This window comes from Cuculus canorus, chromosome 4 (genome assembly GCF_017976375.1).
Source record: "Cuculus canorus isolate bCucCan1 chromosome 4, bCucCan1.pri, whole genome shotgun sequence".
NCBI classification, from domain to species: domain Eukaryota; kingdom Metazoa; phylum Chordata; class Aves; order Cuculiformes; family Cuculidae; genus Cuculus; species Cuculus canorus.
In genome coordinates this window covers 24,911,895-24,919,145 of record NC_071404.1, presented here as the reverse complement: position 1 = coordinate 24,919,145, position 7,251 = coordinate 24,911,895, and the positions used below count along the sequence as shown (strand labels likewise).

General features: G+C 41.1%; 1 long non-coding RNA gene across 1 annotated transcript; it reads right to left on the bottom strand.

Annotated features, from left to right (window-relative positions):
* Window positions 1-5,291: 5,291 nt before the first annotated feature.
* Window positions 5,292-6,410, bottom strand: LOC128852147 (uncharacterized). The gene is made up of 3 exons (XR_008449795.1): window positions 6,292-6,410; window positions 5,768-5,897; window positions 5,292-5,356 (listed from the first exon to the last, which is right to left on the bottom strand). It is a non-coding gene; the product is annotated as an uncharacterized LOC128852147 (long non-coding RNA).
* Between the last annotated feature and the right edge of the window lie 841 nt (window positions 6,411-7,251).

Here is a 7,251-nt window from a genome sequence, read left to right as displayed (position 1 = left end):
TTAACTCCAGACGTGATAAAAATTCAACACTGCCCTAATCATGCTAATGAACTTAATGTCATGAGGTATTTAAAGAAAGCCTGCTTATGTTCCCTATGTTATGTTCGTTCTTTCTTTCTTTCTCTCTTTCTCTCTCTTTCTTTCTCTTTTTCTCTCTCTCTCTCTCTTTCTCTCTCTTTTTCTCTTTCTTTCTCTCTTTCTCTCTTTCTTTCTCTTTTTCTTTCTTTCTTTCTTTATTTCTTTCTTTCTCTCTTTCTTTCTCTCTTTCTTTCTCTCTTTCTCTCTTTCTTTCTTTCTCTTGTGTATGTAAGAGAGAAAGGCAGGCAGTGAGTGTTGCCAGTTCTTTCAGATGGACAGAGAGTGATACCCTCTTCTGTAAAAGCTCTCTCTGGCCTCCTGAGAGTAGGAAGTTTCCAGCTGGCCATCAGACTCTTAATTTCTAATGAATTTATTCTAGACCCTACCAGCCCACATCTGCTCTCTTCTCTTGCTCAATCATTAGTTATGCAAACCAAGGAAAAAAATGCTATTAATTCCCCAATTTCCAAGCTCAGTTCTTGCACTTAAAACTTCTGGACCATCTTTTTGTCCCCCTCCTGCAGTTTCTGGTTTCTGCAGGAAGGCAATACCGAAGATGATTCAGTTCCCTCGTACTGCTCTTAGACCTGATGCTAAGGGATCCATGATGAAGAGTGAACAGAGCACAGGGTGACTTACTTTTCATTGACTCACAACCAGAATGAATTGTCTTACATGGCCTTTTTCTCGCTTGGACTGAAGGGCTTATCTGCATTCATTTCTGTTTGAGTCTTTGCTTTTCTTTGAGTAAAACAGACAAAAAAATAAACTATGCCCAATGACAAATAATCTACCCTCTGCTCCGTGTAAATTGCTCTGGCAGTTAATTTCTCCTCTCTGCTGAAACCACATGCATTATTCTAAGGCAGATTATCTAGACAGATGTGTGTGAGAATCCACTTCCAAACTTTTCCAAACAAAGCCCTTCTCCTTTGTTCTAGTAAAGATCTTCAGGTTTTAGAAACTCTTGCTGTGAGAAATATTTTCCAGTCCTTAGTCATCTAGTCAAATTCTTTCTGAAGCATCTTAATCTATTAACATTCTTCTTGAATTCTACAGTTTCAAACTGAGACCAGTTACAGACTTTGACTGTAGCATGTAAAGTTCTCAGGTCCATACACACAAGGATTCTTCTAGCACTTTAATATTTCCTCCTGTTGGGTTGTCTGCCTTGGTCCCCCTGCGAGTCATTGCTTTTAAGGGCTTCATTAAACTCTGAGATATCCTGCAAGATTTGTCCTCTGAGGAATGACCTGTCTTTTGGCTGCACTGAAGTTTGTATCAAAGTTGTTTTCTTCTGTGCAGCTTGCCAAGTATGTCGTGTTGCTCCTTATTTGGGATCTGATTTCTTCATTACTGATCACTCCATCATTCAATGTGATTGTGGGTCTGTCCCTCCTCACAGGGCTATCCATGAACTTAATCTTGGATAAAATACACAAGAAATATATTTTATAGAGACCCTCTGTCCCACCTGAGCTCCTGAACCACAAGCTGAATCACATGTCTTGGGCTTTTTTTTTTAATTTTTTGAGGCTTAGTGGAGATAACAGAGCTGTGGTCAGCCAATTCCAGTTAATCTCTTCTATTTAATGAGCATATGCACAATTTGTGGCTTGCTTAGCCATACCAGTGGCTGATGGGCTAACATCAGCCCAGGTGACATCAGATCATCAGTCTCACTGTTCCTGGAGGAGATGGGGAGTATCACTATAGATGTTAATGTAGGGACCCTTTCTAAATTACCCCATGAAACCTCCTCATCATGCTGTAACCCAGATTGCAGAACAGCCTCCACATCTATCTCCCAGCCCCTCACCACAGCAGTGTGGAAATCTTGTTTGGTCAGTGATGATGGATGAGGGTAGAGACAGCTGTTTGCTTCAGAGGATTCTGCCTTCTCCTGTGGTTTGTGCCACCAAAGCACAGTATTGGGTCCCAAAGCTGATAAAAGTGGACTGCTGGTTATTTTAGAAAATATTGGGAAAATATTTTCCCTCAGAGAGGTCCTAGTATTTGAGATCTTTGCCAAAGCTTAACTGGTCATAAACACGATGAGCCAGGTTCTGATCTCATTTACTTCTGCGACCTTAATAGAGTTCTTCTGGAGTTGTACTGATACACATGAGAACAGATCCTCTCCCATTTATTTTGCCCTACTGCGTATTTGCTAAGTGCTAACTGCATAGTTGGCTCAGTACAGAATGCAAAGGACAAAAAAGACTAACGCATAATAGTGCTATTACCTCCCAGATGCTGCTGCCTTGGCTGTTTGCACAGAGTGCTGTAGTCAGGGCAGTGGCTGCTCCCACAGTGCTCCTACACCAGCTCCAAAATTACTGAGATTATTTTGTTTTTAAACATCCTGCTAACCTCTAGGTGTCTTGCTGACTTGCATGCAATCAAATTTAAATGTCAACATTGTGTTAATATTTAACAATTATCACCAGGAGCTTCTCACACATAGAAGATACAAAGAAGCCCAACACCTACCTGTTCTTAAAGCTCTGTCATCAGTTTGAGGTAGATTCAGGTGATATGTTGGACATTTATCAGTCATTATCACCTGCAGTAGCCCCTGGCACAGGATTGCCCTAAAATATGCTTTCCCTGGGTGCCTTCCAGATTTCTCCTCATGAGCCAGAGAGAGCTTTTGTATTGTCCAAAACAAGAAATAGAAAAACAAAACCAGAGAGGATAAAAAATATTCCAGATTATTTAATTTCTGTTTTAATTCCAAAAATACACGAAGCCCCTGACATTTCCCACACACAACTCCTTTCTCTGCAGCACAAAGAGGATATGTTTGACACGGTACTGTTAATGGAATGATATGTTGCTACTGGATAATGGTCTGCTGTGGAGAGATAATTGTTGAGGGAAAGCTGAGGTATTTATTGAAGATAAACATTGAGGCAAAGCCAAGATGTTTATTTTCTAAGTGCCAGACAATAATGCAGGCAAAACATATAAAATCATTAGTGTTATTATTAATGCATTGGAAGTCTGAATATGCCCACCACAAACTCTTCTTGACTTCAGCAGTGGTAGAACTGTGCCGCAAATGAGAAATGCACCTAATCAAAATGCTAATACCAGAGGGCATCTCTGTTGACCATTTCATGGGCAATACCCCAGTGTTGCCCCTCTTGGCTGGTGTCTGCTCTTCCGTAGCCCAGGAAGGTGGCAGAAGCCCTGCCATAAGACTGTTCACAGATGAAGCATCAGGAAGAACAGATTTCTTCTTCATTGGTTCAATGAGAAACTAAGCCAAAACTTTGCCAATTCTTCAGCTATGTTTGAGATAACGAAATCATGGGAGATATGGCCAGCCTGTCATCAGAATATTATTTTACAGTTTTCAAAACTAATTTTACAGATACCTGTGAATAATTCATGCATGCATGTCTGTCTCTGAGCATTGGTAAAATACAGGTCCATACAAGCACATGGGCAGCTTCAAGCAGAAGCAGGGCCTGGCACTGTGTGGTCATGAAGAAGGATGGGCTTTGTGCTACACCTGGGTGATGTGTGCAGCCACTCCTGCATTTTGGGTGTGATGAGGCTCCTCCGGGCACATGCTGGTGCAGGTTTTCTTTTGTCCATGTCCTGTGGAGACTAAGAGCTGTGGCTGCAATAGCTTGTGGGAGAGAATCCCAGCAGGTGTTGGGTGCCCTTTCATCCTACCTGTACCCACCCCTGAACCTCACAGCAGTGCTGAGCAGGGCCTGAGCCTTGCTGTTCACAGCACTCAATAGTTTTGGCATTGCCTTTGGTGGATGTAGAAGTCTTAAATATCTCTTTTCCACCATTCTGTGCAGGGATATGTGCGGGTCCAGATGTGTGAAGATGTTTAAACACCCAGCTCCTCTCGGTTGCCTTGGTCAGTAGTCACCTAAATACACCAATGGGTCTGGTCATAACTCTCTAAACCCATTCAAAGAGGGCAGCAACATCCTTTAGAACTGTATGATCTGAACACGTTGGTGTCAGATTAGGTGTAAAGTGAGCATGTGCACCTATAGAAAATATCACATGCCACTTTATTATACTGAGTAGAAAGACAATACAAATGTCTTACAATTATTCTACTTCCCAAGACTATAACCCAGATACTTTTTTTAGAAAGATAACTGAACATTAGGCCCTAACATACCTACGTTATGTGTGATGTAGTTGTCAAAGGTACTGAACACCCAAGGTTGTGTATCAACATCAGCTGAAGGAATAAAAACTTCTGAAGTCTCCATCCTTTTAGAGAAATCGTATCATTTCCAAACAATCCAACTTTTCCATAGACATACTGGTGTGGTTTGAAAAAAAAATCTCCATTTTTAGCACTTTCCTTGCTAAATCCAGATGATAGCACTGTCCTGAGAACTGCTGACTTGGATCATCCTGTTCCTGTGGGATTAGCTGCTGTGTAGCAGTGTGTAGTTCAGTACAGGATGGCTGTGCTCCACAGTGACTTGTTCTATCTCCCTTTCTGAGTGTTTTGAGTTTTTCATCAGTAAACAGGGCACTGAGGGAGATGGTGACCCTCAGGGCTTTCCTTAAAGCACTGTCAGGGTGCAACCAGGTGGACCTGCAGGACTGACATGGAGCTGTTTGCCATGGCGCAGACCTGTGCTGTGGTGTATGGCCAATCTTACTGGGAGCTATGAATTCACCCTAATTGTTTGCAAGGCTCTTTGCAACGTTTGCATATAAAAAGCTGGCAACCACAGAAATGCCAAGGGGACATAATGTGATTCATGCTTTTATAACAAGTGCTATGAGGTAGGTTGACTTGATTACAGAGTAGTGTATTTCTAGCTTTTCCTTCAGTTTTGGCAAACTCCCACGAAAGTTATAAATTTGATTTTTGTTCTTCACTGAAGAGGCCATATTTGACAGGTAGATGTTAATCTTTACTACCTGTATTTTGATAACATTAAAAGTGTCCTGCAAGATCAACAACAGTCATCATATACTTATGCACATACAAACATGTTTGTTCTAGACTAACTAAAATAGTCAAAGCAAAATGGGTTGAAGGATATGATGTACAACTGTCAAGCTATTCTTGTGACTTTGTCATTTCAGTGCTTCTGTAACTACACCTATATTTAATGAAAAAATTCACAGGAAATACAGCATAAAAGTAAAAGTTGTATGGGAATTTCTGGTAGTTACCTGAGTTTCAGACCTTATGATTGCTTGTACTGTGTTATCTCCTGAATCATCCGTGCCTGTCATATATTTGACAATGCATGTTTTGTCAGGTCAAACAGGCTTCCTTAGAAAGAAAGAGATGATATTATTGTTATTATTGCCCAAGTAGCTTTCTGTGTGTTTAATGCCAAGATAGTAAAATCTCTTTCAGGATCTTACAAAATACAATTCACATGATGTTTTTCAGAAATTAGCTTTAACTTGTTACAAATGAAGACATAAAGGCAAGTTAGTTTGTGTTTGAGAAATCTCAGGATTGTTTTAATGCCAACTGTGTCTATGAACTCCAGTAGATTTGAGAAAGTAAACTGCAATTACTGTATTACTTGGTGCTATAATAGTCAATATTATGGTAATGAGGGATAAATTAAACATGATGTTGGACTGAGGAACCCCTGCTTTCTAGACGCAACTTCACAGAGTCTTTAGTTAAGTGTTTAGCAAATGACAGTTGGATACATATTAGGGCACTTACCTAGGTACTCTGACAACATTTTGTCTAATCCCTTCTGCTTCCATACCCCAATAGCAGATGTGAGTCTTGCCCAATCCCTTCTGCTTCCATACCCCAATAGCAGATGTGAGTCTTGCCCTCTACTCTTGAGCTGCATAGATGGAATAAATAACAGTAAAACAAGTTGTCATTTTGATGCGACCAATGCACTGTAATATGAATTATTTTGATCTGTCAGTGTTATAAAAATGTGCTTCAAGCAGGGCAAATGTGGAGCTAACTTTTTTTCAGTCCTTCCTCAGACAACACCGATTTCTCTCATGGATAGCTGAAGATGGCAAATAGCAGAAAAAGCATGCTAACTGGAAGCCTCTAGCAGGGGCAGCACTGCACTTTTCTCTTTCAAAGCTTTATTGACTGAAAGTATGTTTGCACACTCACTGACCTGTTTAGACTATTTGCTGTTTGCCCATGCACCCTGATCTTGTAGTTGCTATGGGCAGTGTATTCTGTTCTACACAGCCTCCACAGTCACAGGCACTCACCTTGCTTTGGAGTGGCAGTGGGCATGTGTGCCATGATGTGTCTTGCCAGTCACCTCTCAGAGGTAGGCTTTGTGCACCAGTCTCTTTTGGTGGGATACCAGCTAGCACATTTCTTTTTATTATTGTTAGAAAGACAAGGTCAAATACAGTTGGAGCAGGAAGCTCTGTGGTTTGTGGTGGTCTTCAGCTCCTTGGAAAGTTCATTCTGCAAATTCAGAGCTCTAAAAAAATTTCTACTTTCTGCACAAAAGAGCTTTTTTCTCATCAGAATGATTTCTGTACCTCCGAGGATTGAGGCTGAGAGTACTAAAGCTGATGATGGTCTTCACTCTGCGATTCTCTGCAGCCTTTTGTAGAAAGATAAACAACCTTAACCACGCTTGAAATGCCATGGATGGCCCGGGCAGAGAGTAGAGGACAGGTTAGATTCATCCATAGCAACCCGTGTTCTTCCTCAAGCTTCTGTAGTATCTGGAGTTTGATATCATGACCTGCAGGATGAAGATGATCACCTCCCTGAATCCTGTCAAGAAGGGTGTCAGGTGGAGTTTTCTCACCAGGGAGGGAGTCTGGAAAACACTCCCTGCAGAAGCTGCTCTGTACAATTTTTATCAGTCAGGAGTTCAGAGATACTACCAGATTACAGAGTGACTCAGCCAATAGTGGGCTCATACTGTTACCTACACAGTAGCTACAAACCCTTAAACAAAACTTTTACTCCATCAACCAGAAACTTCTCTTTAGCTGCAAGACAACTTCAGGTGTCTGTTCTCATACACACAGAAGCTGCTGATCACAGATAAGGTCAATAGGCATTTTGATGTTGATTTTAATAAGTGTATGTTTGAGTACCCTTTGCATATGCTGTAGTGCCTTTCCTTCATCAAGGCATGAATACAATGCTTGTTGGTTTGGAAAAAAGAGTAGTAATTATGGGAAACACTGAGCCCAGCCCAAACA